Source organism: Uloborus diversus, chromosome 9, assembly GCF_026930045.1.
Source record: "Uloborus diversus isolate 005 chromosome 9, Udiv.v.3.1, whole genome shotgun sequence".
NCBI classification, from domain to species: Eukaryota; Metazoa; Arthropoda; class Arachnida; order Araneae; family Uloboridae; genus Uloborus; species Uloborus diversus.
In genome coordinates, this window is record NC_072739.1 from 52,525,358 (window position 1) to 52,547,314 (window position 21,957).

At 33.1% G+C, this 21,957-nt stretch overlaps 1 protein-coding gene across 3 annotated transcripts in view; it reads right to left on the bottom strand.

The window, feature by feature from the left end:
* Nucleotides 1–21,957, bottom strand: part of LOC129230737 (zinc finger protein OZF-like) — a 138,067-nt gene that overhangs the window by 39,474 nt on the left and 76,636 nt on the right. For 2 of the 3 annotated variants that reach the window (XR_008581166.1, XM_054865159.1), the window contains exons 1-2: nucleotides 16,160–16,287; nucleotides 12,418–12,509 (exon numbers count right to left, since the gene is read on the bottom strand). The gene's annotated coding sequence lies outside the window, so the exon portion shown is untranslated. Of the gene's footprint in view, nucleotides 1–12,417; nucleotides 12,510–16,159; nucleotides 16,288–21,957 lie in introns of those variants that run through there. The other variant, XM_054865160.1, reaches the window with a different exon arrangement.

Consider the following 21,957-nt stretch of genomic DNA (forward strand, 5'->3'; position numbering starts at 1 on the left):
TAAGTTTCCCTGATGTGGGTCTTTTGTTCTCCTGCGGAAGAAGATCGCGTCCATCCCTGGTATACCTTTCCTTGATGTGGTGAACTGTGGCTCACGCGGTGTGAATCGACCTGCCTGCAATTCGTGGAAATTGCCATGCTGTCCAACGACCGGTGAGACGTCACCTTGGAACACCAACAGGACTTTTAAACCATGCATGGACCTATTGTAAGCCCTTTTTCTAATTTTTCCCGGGGAACAAATCATTGTGTTGTAACCAATTTTCAATATGTGTCAAATAAATGTTTTTCAGTGTAAAGAATGATTCATGTTTTATTTTCTCCGGGCAGACCACTACCTCAAATTTTTAGTTGGAAATGAGTTGCCTAATTTTCAGCTTAGCTGTAGGCCATAAACCTCAAATTATATCCAACAAGGCCCACGTCTCTAAATAAAACTTCAATCAATAATAAAAATTATTGAGCAGCAAGGGAGGGAAAGAGTGACAATAATTATTCAAATGAAAATTCGCAAAGCTTTGAAATGGAACGTCAGCTGAATCAAGCAATTTCCACCTTCGGTGATGGGAATAGTAGAGTGGCGCGCTCATTGGACGGTCATAAATCCGCCGCAGTAAGCCACGCCTACTCAACAAACAGTAATGGCGGGAAAACCTAATTCGGTAGTATCAGATGAAGAGAGAAAAAGAACTGGTAGTTAGCAGAGACCAAATTTGAAACCGCTAACCACGCAATTCAAGCAGAAGATTTTGCAGGGTAATTGTTAACTTATCGATAACAGTATTATTTGATTTGGGAGAAACAGGGGGGGCCTGTTGAGTTTCATTAACAGCATTAGAATTTTTTGGCGAGGGGCCCAAGTAGGTGCAAGTTTTGGTTTCATTTCTCCGATTGAAAGAGATGATGAGATTTTGTCGTTTTGGACAACTTCTAAAATTTGCAAGATGTTCACCCTTGCAGTGAAAACATGAGGGTGGTAAGTTTGAAGGTTTTTTGCAATCTTTAGTTTTGTGCTGTCCTGCACACACAAGGCAAACGAGCACAGCTAAAAGAGGAGTGGAAGAATTCTTGGCAGTTCCAACACTGCATAATGTCTTTTCTTCTGAGAGATTTGACAGTTATATCAAAATCCCCCATTCCCTCAAGAGACCAATTTTTTTCATTTTCAACTTGATCTTTCAAGTAAATGAGAAAAAGGGGCAGTTTACACTTGTCCTGTCCAATTTTACGCAATTGCGTAATGTGCTGGGGGACATATCCTAGTATGGCTAATTTATCGGCGATCCACATCAGGTCTGTTTGAATAGGAAGACCGCGGATAACAATCTTAAGTTGCTTTTCATCAGGTAGTCTAAGCGTATGATTTCCTATGAAATTTTCATCAAGGTAAGTTTTTAATTTTTTGTGCGCCTCAAAAAGTGGGCAGAGAGCACATTATCCTATTATTTTTTGTTTTGCCGGTGATAGTAACTCCGGCCACTTCAGAATATAATTTTAACCGTCTATCAAAGTCATGAGAACCATCAACCCAGATCGGGGAAACTTTAATTTTCCTAGATCTAGAATTCTTGACAACTTGGAATGAGTTTTCAATTTTAACTTCACATTGGTCAGCGGCTTCCGAGGAAGCAATTGTTTCATTTTCAAGGTCGGTTGGATAGCCAGAAGAGCTAACAGAAGCAACCGAGTCAGAGTCAATTTTTTCATTTTTAACTTCAATTTTGTTTACACTTTCTACATTAGACTTGTGAATATAAACACTTTTAATTTTTTCTTCTTTTTGTGCTTCTTAGCACTTCTTTCAATGTGAGGATGTTCACGGTTTGCAGTTATTTCTTCACAAGGAGTCTCTTCAGGAGTTGGAGTACTGCAATCCGTTTGAGTATCATTATCAGAAAAAGGGGGTTTCACTACAGGCTCAGTATTTGTAGTAGAGTCAACGGTTTTAGGTTTAGAAATAAAATCAAAAATAAAGTCCATTTTTGAGTTATTGTCTTCAATTTTTGATTGCAATAAATCAAGTCGATCAACTTGGGTATCAAATGAAGTTGAATGTTTCAGCTGAATAGCGTTACATTTCAAATCAAAAAGTCTAAATAGTAGCGTCAGGTCGCCTGAATTTAACAAATTAATATTACATTCATATTCAAAGATTAGATTATTCACGAAATAAAGTAATTCCTCAAAATTAATTGAATTAGAGTTAGAATTAAGTTGGGTTTCTAGCAAATTAATTTTACTTAAGTATTTCTGCATGAGACTTTGATCAATAAAGGAGCCAACGCTCACCACACTTCCTTCGGAGTCGGCAGGCTGGTCCAGTCGTAATGAAGAATTGGAGTTCGGGGGTTGCGTAATTGGCAAGGGGCTCGGGAGAATTTCCTTCTTCAGAATTCGCTAAAGCATTCCTTTTCGGTAGGCCCCGGCCATACTTCTTACTGCCCCCATCACCAGGTTCAATCACTGCAAATGGCGAGGATTCGCTTTGTCTTCGAGATTTACTGTAGCTCATGGCGGAGCTGTCTCAGGGACGCCCGTTCTCAACGAGAGCTGTCATCAGAATCCAGCTTTGAATGGAAGGAACAAACAATGCAGGAAGAAAATCTAAGTAAGGGGTTGTCCATAAATTTTCATTTTTTTCAACAGATTCAACCCTTTTCTCTCCTCTTCCACAATGTGTCGCACTTCATTTTAACTGTGAGTGAATTTTATGAACCCACATATCTGTCTCGCTGTTTTTCAAACACAGATTGTTATTGAAAAATGTGTGACGTCGGATTTCTTGGTGCTCCCTTTACCCCCTCATACCCTTCATTACAAAATGTCACAAATTCACAAACGCCCTCTCTAAGTTTGACATTTGTGGAATCCCCAGTCTTGCATAATATAGACGAACGCGCGAACGGCGTTCGCAGAAAATTTTTGGCTCTGCAGAATTTTTTTTTCAAACTGCTAATGTTAATTAAAAAAAAAAATATTTATTTATTTTTTAAGGGAATTTTTAAGAAAATCGCAGAGTTTATTTATGTTAAAGCCTTTCTCCAAAAGCCTTTTAAAGCACATGTGTGAAAAAAATAATGGTTTTGCAGTTTTCTTCAGTTGGTGAAAAATAAGAACTGGAACTGTATGTTATTGTAAAAAAAGTTAAATGATTTAAAGCACTTTTTTTTTTGTCTCTTTCATATTTGAATATAAATTTAATTCTTTATTCACAAGGGTGAATTAGGCAAAATAATTATTTGCAGAAAATTTTCCAGTTAAGATTTGTGTTCGCAGAAAGCTTTCCATTTTATCTAAGTCTGGGAATCCCCTTAAGATATTTTTAAAAAGAAGTTGGGGCCCGACACCATACACTGAATGCAGTTATGTACAACTGTCCCTCAAGTGTTTGGAGACTGGCTATTGATAAATTCATATTAAAGTACACGACGAAATGTACTGAAGATGAAATACATCAGCATATTCAAGAAAGATAAAAGAGTATAACATCAGAATATATGCATTTTTATTAATTTTATCAGACCTGCCAACATTATGAAATAAAAAAACAGTAGATTGAGTCAAGTTTCAAGGGAGAAAAGGGGAGATTTTAAATGTTGTTATTTGAGTGAAAGGTATGGATTTATTTAGCATTTCTTATTCAAAATAGACTAATATATAGAATAAATAATATCCATGTGCTCTAAAAATATCCTTATAAAAAAAAAGCCTCAAATGACATATGCTTTAAAAACATTAGCTATAAAAAAATAATACAATTTATTTTCATGTTATCAGTAAAGATACTTATGTCATCTAAACTTTGGTTTTAATTATGTTAATAAATTAATCTACATTAAACAAGTTGCTTAAAAATGCCAAATACATTAGGAAAATAAAGTAAATACTCAAAAAAAAGTCATCACAGAGTTTTCTATATGAGTACATCTCAAATACCCCTCCAAAACAAGCGATGATAAAAATACCTTTATATTTTAACTCAATAGGCTTTGCACGGTGCCTAATTAAGGAAATTATCAGAAAAACAAACCAGAGAGAGATGCTAAAAGATTGCTGCCTAATAACATGAAATGCACTAAAATTCCAAAAGCCTTTTTTCCATTTGCATATGAAATGTTGTGCAAATATATGGTGTTACAGTTTTAATTTCTCTGAAAAAACAAATGAAATAAAAGTATTCAGATTACGGTTTTAAAGTCGATCAAGTAAAAGATTTATTTTAAACTGATTTATGAGAATTTAAACTAATATAACAAAGTGAGAAAAATAATTAGCAAAGTCTGTATGCATGAAATCATCTTATTAAAATATATCTTATGTTTTCCTCTTTGTCTCGTCTTTGTGAAATTATAAAGTCGAGTGTAAAAAAATTAATAAAAAATAAAAACTAACAATCTGAGAAAAACAAAAGTTTCACATGTATATAAAACTATTCATATTTATCAAATGCATCCTCTGTAGAAATATTTTTCGACCCTGACAAATAAAATTTCAAATGGAATTCTTTTCTTGCTTTTTTTTATCATAAAATCTTCAGCTTGCATGAAATAAACAAGAAAGAAATAGGCAAATGTTTTGATGAAATAAAGTTTAAGTAAATTGATTCTTTAGTAATTTTAAGCAGTACATTACAGTTTGTGCCAATAATACACTACGAGTGAGTATATAATAACTTTGCAAGAAGGTGCTAGATTTCAAAAACACAATATGTTTCAAAGACAGTTAACATCATTTTGACAATGAGAAGGAATTGTAGGTTTCTGGAAGTGCCCAATCCATCAGGCACTGGTTAAATATGTGTTGTCATTCAAGCAAATTCTTTTAGAAAAATATACAGCTGCTTGTTTTTTAACACCTTTGAAAGAAACACTATGGGTTTTGCTTTAGGGACAGACAAAAGCCATTTTTTTTTCTTTTAGGATAAAACTGAGAGTACAGAATACATATATATAATTTGTACTTTTTATGATATTTTTTTGAGCTTTTGTACTTTTTATATGAGCCAAGTGCTACTTCAATGGCAATTTATTTTTCTTTGCAAGTGCTAAGTAATAAATTTTAGGCCATTTTCCCAGAAGCTTTTTTGCATTTGAGATATTTGCAACTTTTAGTTCTTAATAGGCATTATTTGAAAACAATGTTTTCTCATGTTGCATCAGACATAGGAACCAATCACTGGTTGTAATGAATTAGCTGTGTTTCCTGTTTCCACCGACATACCTTCAGTTTACTGTTGCATTACTGGTCAATTTAGTGCAGCATCTTGTTTCAAGCATTTAAAAACATAAAATAGTTATGATCGACAAATATCAAATGCCAGGCCACAGTAACGACCACATTTTCAGTGCTGATGCCAAAACATTTGAGGATAAAATATTTTATACTGCTACATGTTCTTTGGCAGTAACTTGACTACATATGTGAATGAATTTTTTTTACACCTGTGATTTTGAATATTAGTTTTCTATCGTCTCTTTCAATATTCGCATCGTTTTCCAAAAATAACGGAACTTAATGATGTTGAATGCCTGAAAAGATTCTTCCAGTTGGTTTGTCACTCTAAGTTGTAAATTTAAAGATTTTGACAATGGAGTTTTTAAAAATTGTGATAAAATAATGGATATAGAAACTAAGATATGATGTCAGTTTTTGCAAATAAGAACAGGCAGTGCTTTTGTTCCAAAATTCACCGATTGTGGCTCTTTTGAAATATATTTGTCATAAATTCCAACATTGAAAAGGTGGCACTTTCAGTAGCAAAAGTTCTAAAGAGTGACAGATCTGGATGATCTTTCCCTTCCCCCAACACAGATACAAACTTCAAGAAGTCTTATTTTTGAGAAAAATCTCAACTGGATAAATAAAAGTATATATGAAGCAAAGGGATGTAAGTGGAGTTTCAAGTTTTGAGTAAAACATGTTTAAAGATAAGGTCCTATGTAGGCTTTCATTAAAAAGGGTTACTAAATACTGCTGTATGACAGCACCTACCAGGGCTACTAATGCAATATCTTGTCCCAACACAGAGGAGAGGCTCACCTCTCATTTGTACTGGTTATCTTCAAATTTTTAATTTTGCCACTTACATCCCTTTGCTTCTCACTGTCTTTTAAGTATATCATTATTTGAAAAATTTAAATTTTTTTTTTTTTTCAATGTTTAGCAAAAGCAAACAAAGAGAGTGAAACAACATACAGTTTATACATTTCTCTGTTATACGTTTTTTAAACTGGTCCCTGCAGAATCCAATACATATTAATGTATACCTGTAATCAGTGCTGTTCCCATCAATTTTTCTAAGGGTATACTCCCAGTAATCCATTACGCACAATATGTGCATGTGATCATATACATAGTATGTTACAATATGAAAATTTATGAAGCTTGAGGGTATACGCTGCAAGCCTAAAAAATGTGAGAGTATACGGTGTATATGGAGCATAGTCAATGGGAACATCACTGCCTGTAATAGGTTTTTTCTTATGTACGCCTTTTTTATACAATCCCTTCAAAAACATGTAAACTATGTTTAACTGTAATTTCTTAACCCAAGAAAGTTACATAACATTTCAAAAGCTTACATTACAGAATAGACTGATAAATAATCCATGTTAATAAAAGGTTGAATTACTATCTTCTGTAATTCAACATTAACTTTTCCAAGCTATTGTACACGTTAAAGCAGATTGCTTTGATATTTTCTGCAATGCGATTTTAAAAGGTAAAAAACAGTCTACAGTAAATTTGTACTCCCCTTCAGACCTTGTATCCGGTATACCGGACATACACTTTAAACACCTGCTAATCATTTAATAATTGATTAAATTTCTTGATTTTTTTTGTAGTTGATTCTTTATATTCTGCTTATTATAATCTGTGAAATCATTTTTCGTTTTGGGATTGACAACACTGACATATAGGGATTGGGAGATAGAGAGTGGCTCATTTTTCCAACCATGGATTCTTGTTTGAAAAGAGAGGTTTTTTCCTGATTTTTTAAATATATATATAATCTTTAATTGTTTCAAACGCTTATATTATGTTTTATTTATGTTTGAAGAGAGCATTTTTTAATCAAGTTTGTTTGGTGAATATGAAATATTAATTTCAAAAATATAAGTCCGGAATATTGAACGTGCCATAATGATTTTAATTTTTCTCCTACAAACTTGAAAATTTGTCTATAGTATACCCTTTACCATAGTACATTATGTACCAAACAAACATTTTTGGTCAAATATTTAATAATTCCGACTGAAGGGGTTGGAAAAAATAACCTTCAAAATTACCAAAAATATACAATATCACATATCTGTATAACTCAAAAAAAAAAAAAGCAGTTGAAAAACACCTCAATTTTTGGTAACATAGTAAAAATCATATTATATTGCAATAAATATTTTAGAGTATAAGTGACTGCCAATAAAACACTAAACATGGACCCTTTTGTCAATACATCCCCGTCCCTTCCCCCTCATTTCCTTTCAAATTTCTTCAGGTAAAAATATTGAATACATAGTAAAACTAGTACATTGTGGCCATCACGAAACTTTTTTCTATATCTTTCTTATAATTCTGATCCCTCCCCATGCTTGACCAGGAAGCAATATTCCCAACAAAAACAAAATTATATATACGCCAAAACTTGACGACCATCCCAATTCCCGATTTATCTCAAAAGCAAAGTAAAGAATGAAAATTGAAAATTATTTTAAAAGCCTTGCTTAAAATGATTACAAACATTTATTTGTTAACAAACACAAGATGGTAACAGTTAAAAAGTTTAAATCATCGCAATTTTCTGATCATTTTCCAATTATTAAAATCACACAAAATATGCAGACGACAGTCTATTACGATTTATCTTTCGTATTGTTGCAATTATAAAGCTGTTTTTATTCACAAAAACAAAATCAGCCCCGCATAGAGCGATTGGCGCCAAAATTGAACCAATGCCTGTTTACAATTGGATTCATTTATTCCAAATTTCATCTGGAACGTAGCATTACTTCTTGAGATATGGCACTCACAATGGAAAAAAGAACGTTCGATTGCACCACCCTCTTTTCAGCTGTTGATTCCAAAACAGAATCAGCTCTTATACTTGTCGATAAATTTTAGTTTGATTCTGTTCATTATTTCTTGAGATACAGCAATCACAATTGATGACAAAAAACGTTCCATTGCTCAACTCTTGTTCGAGCTATTGACACCAAAATTGAATCAGCACCTGTACCTGTTAAGGGAAACTTATGGACCAAATTTTGTTTGATTCCGCCAATTACTTCCTGGAAAATAGCAGGCACGCATAACTCAAGAAACGTCCCATTGCTCCCCCCCCCCCTTGGAGGAATTCGCACCAAAAACCAATGGGCACATATGTGTACCAAATTTCGTTCGATTTCATGCGGTAGTTCATGCTGTAGAGAGAGCGGCCACAAAAGACTGATTACACACACACACAGAGACAGACATTTTCCAAAAATGGTCGAAATGGACTCAGCATACCTCAAAATGTTCAAATCCATCAAAATTCGAAATTCGAAAATTTGCACGAATCCAATACTTTCCTCTATATATTAGATATAAAAGAAAGTAATTATACAGATTCACTAACACGAGTGTTGTATGGAGCGGCTCGGCTGCAATAGTGGAGGGAAAATCATTTCCAGACAAAATATCACTTTGTCCTCTTTCTGTAAATTGAGTTTTCAGTTGAAAATTTGAATTACAACAGTGATATACAAATCTGATTTTTTCACTGAAACAAAATTTTTACTTCAGAATAACAGATACATTCCTATATTCACATAGCACGTATGAAATGTTGTTCAATAAACAAAGTGAATTCATAAAAAGCTATACTTGAGGATAATAAATGAATTATCAACCTTAAATTATAGCACAACTAACAGCAATTGTGGAACTATATACCCCCATTTGCAATTTAAAAAATTATTTAAAAAATTGATGACACAAATATAAATTTAGAGCTGAGTGTTTTATTTTTCTTTTGGTCTGATTTAAGATTTTTTTTAATACATAATTTTTCAGTTTTGGTTCTATGTCAACTTCACAGACATTTCTAGTAGTATTACTTGTGTTTTCACACATAAAGGAAAAAAAAATGGTTATACACATATTATTTAAATTAACATTTTTAATCGTACAATTTACTAAAAAATAGGATGATACAAATGTTTACTACTTTTACATACCCGATTTAAGGTGCTATGTGCTTCATAAAAAAAAATAATGTGACAATAATTGCATTTAATTTGTCATTTATTTATTCATTTATCTTAAAAGATTATGCCATGAAAAAATAACCATTTCTCTTAATTAGAGCTCAAAACTTGCAGTCGCTAGTTGCCAAACAGGACCGACATTCGTGTTTTGGTGACCATTATTTTCATTGAAGTCGCCAAGGTGGTCACCATCACTAATCCCGCCATCACTACCACCTTTTCCGACCTATAAGCTTGACGATTTTTTCCCAAACTCTCTTGTCCACTAAAAAATTGGCTATTAGATCCTCAGGGATGAAGGAAGGGACAGGTTTTATCGTCTTGTCTAAAAATTCCACTTTCAGATAGGGGAGCATATTTGCCAACTTTTAGTCACTTTTTTTACACATTCCGATTACATCATCCTTCTCCCTTTTGGTTTGCTTCTACCTTATGAATATCGCTCATTTTGTGCGTAACATTATTTTAAATTTTTCTCATTTCATATCAGTGAACTTAAACAACTGGTATTTTGCCACACCCCTTTCGGGAATTTCAAACCAGTTGCAGCCGAGTTAATTTAAGCTAGATTATTAATTTTTCTCAAAACTGATTCAAGATGTTTCAGATACCGATTGAATATTAAAATTAGGAATTTAGATGGTAAAATATTACTAAGGATTAGAAATGTAGCTAGTTACTTTAATTCAGGATTATTTTCATTACTTTAAAAAAAAATTAAATTTTAGTGATCATATCAAAAATGTTAAATATATTAGAAATTTTAATACTTCATATTTTTACATCATTTGTAATTTAAAGTATTTTTCATTAAATTTCAGCAAATTTTTGATAAGAAAATAATAATAGTGTACACAGAAAAGTTCCAAAGAAGATCATATTCAAACGTTGGCAAGTATGGGGTCAGAGGAAAGAGGGGAGATATCACTAACGACTCCCAAGGTATTTTTTTGCCTGACCGAATCTAGAGTTTTTCGATATTGACATAGTTTGGATATCATTTTTTGAAATTTGGCTTCCATTTTGTGGGGTTTTTAATTAAATTTTAAGAATTTGAGTTTTGAGGTATACTTCCTACTGATATGCAATATAACAATGTAATTTTGTTCAATAGTTCATTCATTTTGTTCAACTTGATTATTTTTGCAGTAAAATATTGCAAAATATAGTTGTATCAAATAAGGATGCACTTAAAAGCAAATCTCTGATTTATCAGAAGACAATAACAGTTAATTTAGATAATGATCTTTTTTGACAATTTCTCTTTTCAAAAGTATTAGTCAATAGTTGATTTTTGCGAGTGATTTATTTTTTTTCATTTTCCGATTTTTTTTAATACAATTTGAAATAACCAACTTTTATGAGTCCATTCCCTTATTTATGTTAATGAAATTTCCCATGCTGTTACTAGACATGGAAAATCAAATATTTAGTAAGCAGCCAGTGGTCAGTAAGTACTTCAAGTTTAATATCAACTTCTTTTAGTATTAATAACCATTTAAACCAGGACTTGTATTCATTTTGAAAATTACAATGCAATCTAAATTTGCCATGTTATTTTTCTACCACCTTAGACTCATTACAAAAATGTAGATGACATACCAACCTTGAGTGAAATACATGTTTACTGTCCACTGTTATTTTTTGTAAATTTTTTCTGAATTAATTTCACATAGTCTATGGCAGTATGGAGAATAAATGTAACAGTAGAATTTCAAACTTTAATTCAGTACTAGTTAGTACTCAAGTTTCAAGTAAAAATCTATAACTAATCCCCCTCATAAAAATGTCTTTCTTCACATCCTAAAAATCTGAATGTACCATTTGCTTAAAAGAGTTGGACTAAAATAGGGAAAATGTATCCGTTTTTCAGGGTTCTTTTGAAGAATTATTTGGCGAATCCCGCAGATAAGTTGATCCGCCCCCCCCCCCCCTTCCTCCACCTTTATAACCTCATTTTTTGTATCAAACTTTTTTTTTACATACGAAAGCATATACGATACTTTTTTTTTTAAAGTAGCACATTATACTATAAACTATGAAAAAAAAAGGTGACTGCAGCTATCATTTCATTACATGTAGCACGTTAGAGCCAAACATTTTTGTACGTGAAAGTAGTATAAGGAACTAATGTCGAAACTAGTGTTACCTTAACTTTTGTACTATGAGTACAAAGATTTATCCCAGGGGTCAATCCAGGATTTTTTTCTCGCTACCCATTTTTGTGAAAGTATTGCATCATTCTATTTTTGTGAAAGATTTTTTTTTTATCAGCAGTTTTTGTGAAATTTTAGACACATCCTAATTTTTGTAAAAGAAGTAGTGGGACAAGTGAAATTTTAGTTCGAAAAGTGTAAATGTCATCTAGTATTATTTTTAACAGGTTTTTTTTTTGGGGGGGGGGGGGGGAGCTGAAAACCTAAGAAGTACGAAAAATACCATCGTAATTTCAGCTTAATGGTCTATGTACTGTGTACAATATAGGAAATTATGAGAAAAACGGTTCCTTAAAACAGATGTTTAAAGATTGGGATAACATTGCATAAAGACACTTTGGTGTGAAACAGCTAAAAATTAGTCAAAATACTGCAAAAAGGTTTCTATTTAAGCGATTGTTCATATAAACCTGCTTATAATTTTACTTTATGAGTATATTTTGTTTTAAAGCGAGAAACACATTTTATATTTTAAAATGAGAATTTTTGTGAAAATTTCAATGTTTTTGTGAAACTACTGATTTTATTATTTGATTTTTGTGAAGGTACCGAAAAACGGTAGCAAAATCAGCCTGTATTGGGCCCTGTATCCTTAACTATTACATAATCACTTCATAATGCAATCTGTACACAATTATTTTGTTGTGTTTTTGGCATTGACCCAGGTTTTGGTAATATGAACATCAGTAAACAGACTTTTAAAAATGAAATTGTGTCCTGGAATAAATACTCTGACAATTAGTGCTCAGCAACTTATGAAGCAGCATAACTTTTAAAAGAACTTTATCGGCTTTACTTCTTATATTTATCTTTACATAGTTTTCATTTGTCTACAAATGTAAATTTCATCAACAAATGTACAAACTTATTTTTAATTTATTTTTTTAATAACTTATGATACAAGCAATGGTAAAACTAGCAAAAATTATAATAATAAAACATGCTCAAACTTACTTTTTTGATGCTTATTGAATAGAGATAATACAGATGAATTCTTCAGTAACAAATAGCACTACAACAAATCACACTGAATCAACTCAAAAAGCCTAAAATCAAATTTCCAAGATTATTATCTTTACGTATAGACAAGATTTTTGAAACACATTTTTTAGCAATTTATAAACAGATTTAAACCCCTAAAAAACGCAAAAGCAATTTATAATTTAGCTAAAGCAAACGCATTTAATTGACTTACTGAAAATCAATCTGATTAAAACAAAATTTCGGAAAAAATTGCAAGTAAAATGTAGATAAACATAATTATAAGAGGAAAACTTAGTACAGTCGACTCTTGCTACAACACGATCCGACTTACAAGAAATGGCTATAACACGATTTTTCCCCAGTAAAGAATTTTAGACCTAACAAGAATCCCTCGCTTGCAACACAAAAATTTTCAGAAGGAAATTGTGATGTGTAAGTATTGGCTTTGTTATTGGCTACTAAAATGTTTTTTCGTGAATGGAACTTCATCCCTTCAGCATCGCTGAGAGCGGAAGTTCCCATATTGTACTAGTCTAAACATCGCTTATACAAATACTCCTCATTTTCCATTTATTTTTTTCATTCCAAATGTGAATGTTGATGAGCACCTAATGGTTGTCTGAAATGCAAAATCGTTCATAAAATCACTTAATTTTGATAAATAACATTGTTTTTTTGATGTGAAATCTGCCTATCGGCAAATGCAGCCAGTTATTGCTAAAACCATCTAAAGACACTGGGCTAGTGACTACAACTTAAATTCTGTTTACAAAACGGTGCATTTTCTGTCTTTACTCAAAATTGGAATTTTCACTTTAAGTCAATTTTCTACTTATAATTTTGAGCCGTTTAAAATTTTTATATTGTTTTGCTCTACTTTTGATTCAGATTTCAAAATACTAGCCTAATTTTAAGCTCTCTATTAATACTAGAAAATCGCCGGTCATGAAATGACGGGTGAAAATTGTTTCTACATTTGAACGAAGCAGTTGTTTGTTTGGTGATATTTTGTTTGTTGAAATTTTAACCCTAACACTAGTGGATTAACCCTAAACTCCAGTAGATAGTGTTAATTGTTTTGGTTTCTTTGTTTTATTAAAATGAAAGTCTTACCAGTAAAACAGTTAAGTTACCGGATCGAGTTCAGCCTTGTCACAATAAAGCAGGGTTGGCAAAAACCCGGGGTTTTTTTTTTTTTTAAAGCCCATGGACCCAGGGTTTTTTGGGTTTTTTTAAATAAAACCCAACTAAAGCTGGGTTTTTTTTAAAAGAGATGTGGGTTTTTTTTTGTCTTTTTTTAGGGAAAATGTGGGGTACTTGTAACATATTGTAGCGTAAGTATATGGACAAAGCCCAAAAATTGTCTTGGGGTAAAGGAAGCTGGAAAACTAGTTAAAATTCAGCGTTTTCTGAAGAAAAGTATAAAAGACGACAAAACCCAAGAATGGTGAAGTTTCAGATTTTTTAGTTTCCATGATTACCAACAGTTAAGGCAAAGTTACTTCTCGAGTGATAAAATCTATTGTTCGTTTTTAATTACTACATTTTTTTTGCATATTACTTTATTGGTTATGCAAAACTACTGTAGAACCTCAGGTAGTTAAAAAATCTCTTTTTACTGAATTTCAGCTTAATCAAGACATTTCTTTGAACTTTATGTTGCCTGTTTTTCTATTTCTGTGTACAGAGTTAAGATAGTTTGAGTTATTTATTGACCAGTTAAAGAAAGAAGTTAAATATATTTATTTAAAATCTTTGAAGTATTTTTTTAATGCCGTCAAGAGTTAAGAAATACTATTTAAGTTCAAAATTCATTTTTTATATCCATTGTCTGTGGTAAAGAACAAATAAAAAATAAGTTTAAATTGCGAAAGTATTTAAATTAATCAATTTTTTCTAAAAACTTCTCAAAAAATTTAAAAAAACCCAAAAGTGGGCTAAATGATGGGTTTTTTTAAATGGGTTTTTTCAAAAAAACCCATTGGATCCAACCCAATTGGGTCCAATCCGGCCAACCCTGCAATAAAGCCTTTCTCTGCATATTAAACATTACCAAAATATATTACGAAATTATTATGCCGCAGCACGAGTTTCATCACTCGATCATCGGCTATTATTTATATGAGGATTATACTCTTTTAATTCCAGGCTTGAATTGAGTTGTGCCTAGGACTTGCACTAAGTTAGAAACCCCTATATCGGCCATTCTAATTAATGGAGAAAATTGGAACAAGTCAGACGCAGAAAAAGTTTTTTCGAATGACATAGAATGTTGAAGGCTATGGGAAATTTTTCACTTTAAAAAAAAAAAAACCCTCGGTGAAAATCTCAGGGACTGAGGTGTTATGGTGTCTCCTGGATCCAGGCCCGCCACAGACAAAATTTGAAATTCTTAGATGTTACTTTTTTTTTTTAATACATGAAGACAATCTATGCAGGAGTAAATGTTCAGCATAGTTGTAGTTTTATTCTTGCTATTATAATTTTCAATTATGTAAGTGAATACAAAAAAAATTTTAAGCTACAAATTTGGTCAAGATTGACTGGCGACATCGATGAATGAGGATCTACTGTAGAAAAGCAAATTAATCTTTCCTCTTATTGTTTTCTTCATTTTAAACTTCTTTTGTCTTATATTGCAATTATGGTATATTTTATTTATATATACTTAGGGACAATCCATTAATGATGTCACTTTTTCAGCAAATTAGATCCCCTTTTGTCAAAGTGTCACTTAACTTTTTCCTTTCCTCTGTTACCTGTGTGTCACAAGCATACTGTTTTTGAAAGAATGCATGCCCTCACACCTTCTTAACCATTTTTCTCTTCCATGTGACAATACCATGAAACCCTCCCCCTCAAAGCGGGACATCATTTGCACACAGCACCAGTTCGTTTAAGACAGTGATGACCAAACCGGGCTATATATGGCCTGTGAAGCTGATTCATATGGCTTGTTATGTTCAATATTTATGAATCGAAAAATATATTCTACAGCCTTCCAAAATAACCAATCATCTTCATTTAATACTTTGGTATTAGGACCGATTATGTCAAATTTAACTCCAAATAGTCGGAAATTGGCTTCTAAAAAACATACATAACTTCCTTATTAATAAAATAATGACGCCAGGACTGTCCACCTGGGGGGCGGGGCAGGGTGTCTTGGCACAGACTGCGCAATTGAAGTTTTTAGGGGGGCTCTTGCCTTGGGGGGTCCTTTGCGATATTTAGAGGGGGCACCCCTGATGATGCAGTAATGATAACAATAATTCTTCTCTCGTAAATTTCTTACCTTGCCTGCTTTTTCCAATATCATTAAAATGTACAAAAATGCTATTTGAAAACATTCAAATAACAGTTTAGCTTTTTTGTGTTTTGGCCAGTGAGATTCATCTAAATGTGAGGTGCGGCCACTGGAAAACACGTTTGAGCACGGTTCAAAAAGATTCAGTACCAAGTTAACAAAATCGCAGAAAATAATCATTCACAAGACCTTCCGCATTTCTACAAATTCCTTTCAAACTTACAAAACATAAAAAAAAAGCAAAAACTGCAGTAGTGTCGTAATAAGTGTGAAGTTAATAGAAACAGAAGCACGATAACCCTAATGGGAGAGGACAAGAGGACACATTAAAATTCAAATAAGGACATGAGAAATCGAAATTAAGTGTAAAATTGAAATGGCATGTTCACAATAAGATGTTCTTACCAAAGTTCAAGAAAAAATTCTTCATAAAAAGTCAAAGGTATCTTCCTCCGACTTTCCAATAACATAGCACGCAACTGCAACGAAAACTCAGACGTCCCGTCATGCATCAATGTTATTATGGTAACGGCGGTACAGTATAAACAAATAGTAAATTTCACACGGTGTTAAAACGCCACTAAATTCTTAAAACTCTGACTTCTCTGCGCACGCGCAAGCGGCAGATTTCCTACTCCGTTAGGAAACGCAGATAACAGGGTTGCCGCCGAGCTGCAAGGTTGGCTTCTTTTCGGCTTGATAAGCCAAGATCTTGGAAAAATTTGATATCCCTCTTCACGAAAATTCGCACTTTTCAAAGGAACAGTTTAGGAAAAAGGAAAAAAGAGAAATTTACCCAATATTGGTGTCACTAAAAAATTGCGGTTCCCAGGTTGGAGACCTTAGCCTTAACTGAAACAGGTCCTATAAGATCAAATACACGCATTCGGAAGTGTATGTTGTCAATTAATGTAATGCTCAATATTTATTCACACTTTGAAAAGGTACAAAATAGCTCTCTATTAGCTGAAATAAAAGCAGATTTTTCCTTAAACATAAAAGCTTTTTAGTGTTCGTGTTCCAATAAAATTATGCTCGTATTTTTTCATTAATCTTTAGATCTGAGACAGCAAACATTATATTAGTCTTTAATTGACTCAAAATTAATGAATAAATAAATAAATGAAAATAAATAAGAAAGCAAGCAAATAACACACCGTCTAAATTGCTTTTTTTTGTTACATTATTTTAAATTGTTATAAAGATTTCAAAATCTAAAAATATTTTTATATTTGCTATCAAAAGCATTATTTAATCAAAAAGAAGAAAATGCTATTAAAAAGAATAGATTTAAGTTTACCCAATACAGTTCTGAGTTAAATGTAGCTGAGTTTAACATTATATTTAAAATTCAGGAGGAAAATATGTAAAAAAAATTTGAAAGAGTAATACTGGAAATATTTAGAAGGTTAAATGAAGCTAGTATATGATTCTCACTTCCGCCTCCCCCAAAAAAGAAAACAAAATCCCTAAATATTTCATTGATTTAATGGGCACTTCTGGTTAAAGATGTTAATTTGTATAAAGTTGAAGACTGAAATTATTTTTATCACAGGCAATTTTTTTTTTTTTTTTTTTTTTTTTTTGAGCAATCACGATTGCTTATTGTTCTCACTTGACTATTTTGAATTCCTATCATTTTATTTTCCCACCAGCACCCTCTGCCAGCACCACCGTCGCGTCGACCCGCCTCACGGTGCTGCTTCTCTTGCGAAAACCGTCTCCCGGTTGCGTCCATATCCTACACACACACGCGCCTACACACACATACACACACTCATGCCTGCGCACAGACACAAACACACACTCCTACACACACACACATACACATGTACACACTCATGCCTGCCCACAGACACAAACACATATGCCTACATACACACACGCGCGCGCACACACACAGCACTGCATACACAACACGCACACACATGCATACATACACACACACACACGCGCACCCACACACATGCACCTAACACAAACACACACGCGCATTCATACACACACACACGCTCGTGATTGCGAAAAACATAATTTGAATTCAAGATGCCAAAAATACAAATTAGTATTTTTTTTTTTTTTGAATTAGATGTCAGATACAAAACTTTAACCACTCAGAGCACGAATAGAGAATTTGTATAGCTTGACTACGAAAAGAAGGCGGATATTTCCCCTCGAAGATACTGGTGCCAAAAATTTAATGGCAATGAATTCACATCGTCAATTTCACAAATAACCAAATTTTTCGCTTTTACGATTAGCAGAATGTGTAGTAGCTATTACATGTCCGATTCAGCGTTAGATTCAAGAATTCATAAGATAGATAAAGAAGAACGTTTTGTAACAGTCACAACATACAAATTTACTTTCTCTTATATCCACTACTTTTAGGAACAAGTGCACAAAAACTCAAGAAAGGTTTGGGGACGCTAGAAAAATTCTGGGTGAGGGGCTGGAAATGATTAAAAAACAAATGCGTTGATACTTACTGACAAAAAGTACTCTAATTAATATACTGAAAAATGCATCTGCAGGTATTTTCTGAATGTTCTCAAATGCTTATCAAGCCCTATTTCAAGAACCAAGTTCGGAGAAACTTTCCAGGAACATAGTCTTTTACTTGTGCTGGATTGCAAATATCCATTTAAGCATCTTTTTTCAAAACGGGCCCTTTTGAAGGAAATAAAAGAGTAATTTTTACACTTCTACAGTTCTAAAATGTGAATTAAGAGACTTAAATTTTGAGAGTCTTGAACAAAACTCACAGGAATGTCGAATGAAGACCCTCTTTATTTATTCATTTATTTTTTTGGGGGGCGGGGGGTAAAACTACGGTAAACAAAATTCAAGAGACTTTTTTTTTTTGTTCCTGAGGGTTCTAAAATTGATTATTCCGAAACCCCCTTTTCGGGGAAAAACCCTTGAACAGAATTCACACAAATATGTTTTCTCAGATGCCAATCTCTAGCACTAGTGTGTATAAAAGCTTGTGAACAGAATTCACACAATTATGTTTTCTCAGATGCCAATCTCTAGCACTAGTGTGTATCAAAGCTTTTGAACAGAATTCACACAAATATGTTTTCTCAGATGCCAATCTCTAGCACTAGTGTGTATAAAAGCTTGTGAACAGAATTCACACAATTATGTTTTCTCAGATGCCAATCTTTAGCACTAGTGTGTATCAAAGCTTTTGAACAGAATTCACACAAATATGTTTTCTCAGATGCCAATCTCTAGCACTAGTGTGTATAAAAGCTTTTGAACAGAATTCACACAAATATGTTTTCTCAGATGCCAATCTCTAGCACTAGTGTGTATCAAAGCTTTTGAACAGAATTCACACAAATATGTTTTCTCAGATGCCAATCTCTAGCACTAGTGTGTATAAAAGCTTGTGAACAGAATTCACACAAATATGTTTTCTCAGATGCCAATCTCTAGCACTAGTGTGTATAAAAGCTTTTGAACAGAATTCACACAAATACGTTTTCTCATATATTTATTTATAGCGACAGGAAAATATTTCACACAAAAACATTTTCTCAGATGCTTATTTACAACACAATTGAGTCGAAAATTTCTTCAACAGGAATTGACACAAATACGTACGTTTTTTTCACACACTTATTTATAGCATTATTGTATGAAAAGGCTTTTGAGCGCAATTCAAAAGAATAGTTTTTCGTCCGTACGGGTTTCTCATATGTGCTTTAAGTGCCACTCATAGAAAACACTTTCGAACGCGTTTTGCAGAAATATAACTCTTGACCTGTGTGGATTTCAAGATGCATTTTTGAGAGTCCATTCAAAAAAGGGCACTGGTGCAGAATGTATAAAAATATGCTTCTTTGTTACAGTGGGTTTTCAAATGGATTCCAAAACTTCATCCTCTGGGAAAAGATTCTCGAACAGAATTCGCACAAATACACTTCCTCACATGTCTACTCATAGCAGAGCACTATTATACAGGGTGTTCCATTTTAACCTGCAAGACCTTTATTTTCGCTACCGTTAGTCCTAGATGTATACTTCGAATTGCAAAAATGCTCAAAATCAGGTGCATTGTTAAGGTATAGAAAGTTTGAAGTGAAAATAAAAATAAGTGAAACTAGTATGTTGTGGCCATCACGAAACTTTCTTCTATATTTTTCTTTTTTTTTTCTGATCCCTCCCCATGCTTGACGAGGAAGCAATATTCCTAACAGAAACAAAATTACACATGCAAAAACTTGACGACCATCCCAATGTCTGAATTATTGTAAAAACAAAACAAAGAGCGAAAATTGAAAGTTACTTTAAAAGCCTTACTTGAATTAATTACAAATATTTTATTTATTAACAAACATGAGATGGCAACATTTAAAAATTTTAAATCATTGAGATAATATTTCCGATCATTTCCATACAATTAAAATCACGAGAAATACGCAGACGACAATCTATTACGATTTATCTTTCTTATTGTTGCATTAATAAAACTATTTTTATTCGCAAAAAAAAAAAAAAAAAAAAAAAAAAATCAACACCTCTTGGAGCGATTGGAGTCAAAATTGAACCAAAGCCTGTTTACGTATGGATTCACATATATTCCAAATTTCAACCAGAACGTAGCATTACTTCTTGAGATAGGGCACTCACAATGGAAAAAAAGAACGGGCGATTGCGCTACACCCTTTTTAGCTGTTGACACCAAAATAAAATCAGCTCTTATACCCACTAAAGGCTACTTGTCAAAAAATTTTTGTTTGATTCCGTTCGTTATTTCTTGAGATACAGCAGTCACAATTGACGACAAAAAACGTTCTATAGCTCAACCCCCCTTTGATTTATTGACACCAAAATTGAATCAGCACCTGTTCCTGTTAATACCAACATATGGACCAAATTTTGTTTGATTCCGCCAGTTACTTCCTGAGGAATAGCAAGCACGCGTAACTCAAAAAAAGTCCCATTGCTCCACCCCCCTTGGAGGAATTCGCGCCAAAAACCAATGGACACAAGTTCACATACGGGCACATATGTGTACCAAATTTCGTTCGATTTCATGCGGTAGTTTTTGCTGTAGAGCGGCCACAAAAAACTGGTCACACACAGACATGACACACATACATACACACACATACATACATACACACACACACACACACAGACAGACAGACATTTTCCAAAAATAGTCGAAATGAACTCAGCACACCTCAAAACGTTCGAATTCGTCAAAATTCGAAATTCGAAAATTTGCACGAATCCAATACTTTCTTCTATATATTAGGTATAGAAGAAAGTAAAAATACCAAACTTAACTTTTTATACGGGCCCCTGGTCCCCTAACTTACATTTAGGGAAATAATCTCCATTGAAAAATAATTTCAACACAAAATTTTGAAGTTAGTACGGCCAATATTCACCGAGATATGAAACGCAGCGTTTTGTGACTTACACCACTTTTCACTGGCCGTCAATAACACCTTTTTGGGGGGAAATATAGCGGTTAACAAGTGTTTAAAATGATATGTGTGCACAAAGTGTTGTTTTTGAAATTTCTTGAGGGTTTTGTAGTGTGTTTTTGAGTATCACGGCATAACATTTGCATTTATTTTTGAATAGCAATGAAAAATATAAATACCTTGTGTTTCTTACTTTGACGTCCTGTCATTCTTCTGAAAGAGAAATAAGTTCCCCAATCTCATCTTCTGAAACCGACCCTTAAAACTTTAAACTGGAATATCTCCTTTAGTTTTGGTCGCACAAGTGTCAAGTTTTTTATGTCAGTAATAGTTTTTAATGGAGATTATTACTCTATAAATATTAGTTAGGGGACCTGGGGCCCGTAGAAAAAGTTAAGTTTTGTATTTTTTGACTCATTTTTATTTTTGCTTCAAACATTCAATATCTTAACTCTGCATCTGATTTTGAACATTTTTGCAATTGGAAGTATACATCTAGAACTAACGGTTGCGAAAATAAAGATCTTGCAGGTTAAAACGGAACACCCTGTATGAAAGGGTTTTGAGCACCGTTTACAAGAATGTGGTTTTCCGCCTATATGAGTTGTCATATCGCTGTTCCGATGGAACACTGACGCAACTGCAAAAAAAGTAATTTTACAGTAGAACCAAATATACATGCAAGAACCTCATACAATGAAACAAAGTTGAGTAGGGCCAGGAGGCTAAAAGCTGAACAACAAATCTGTCAGTGTT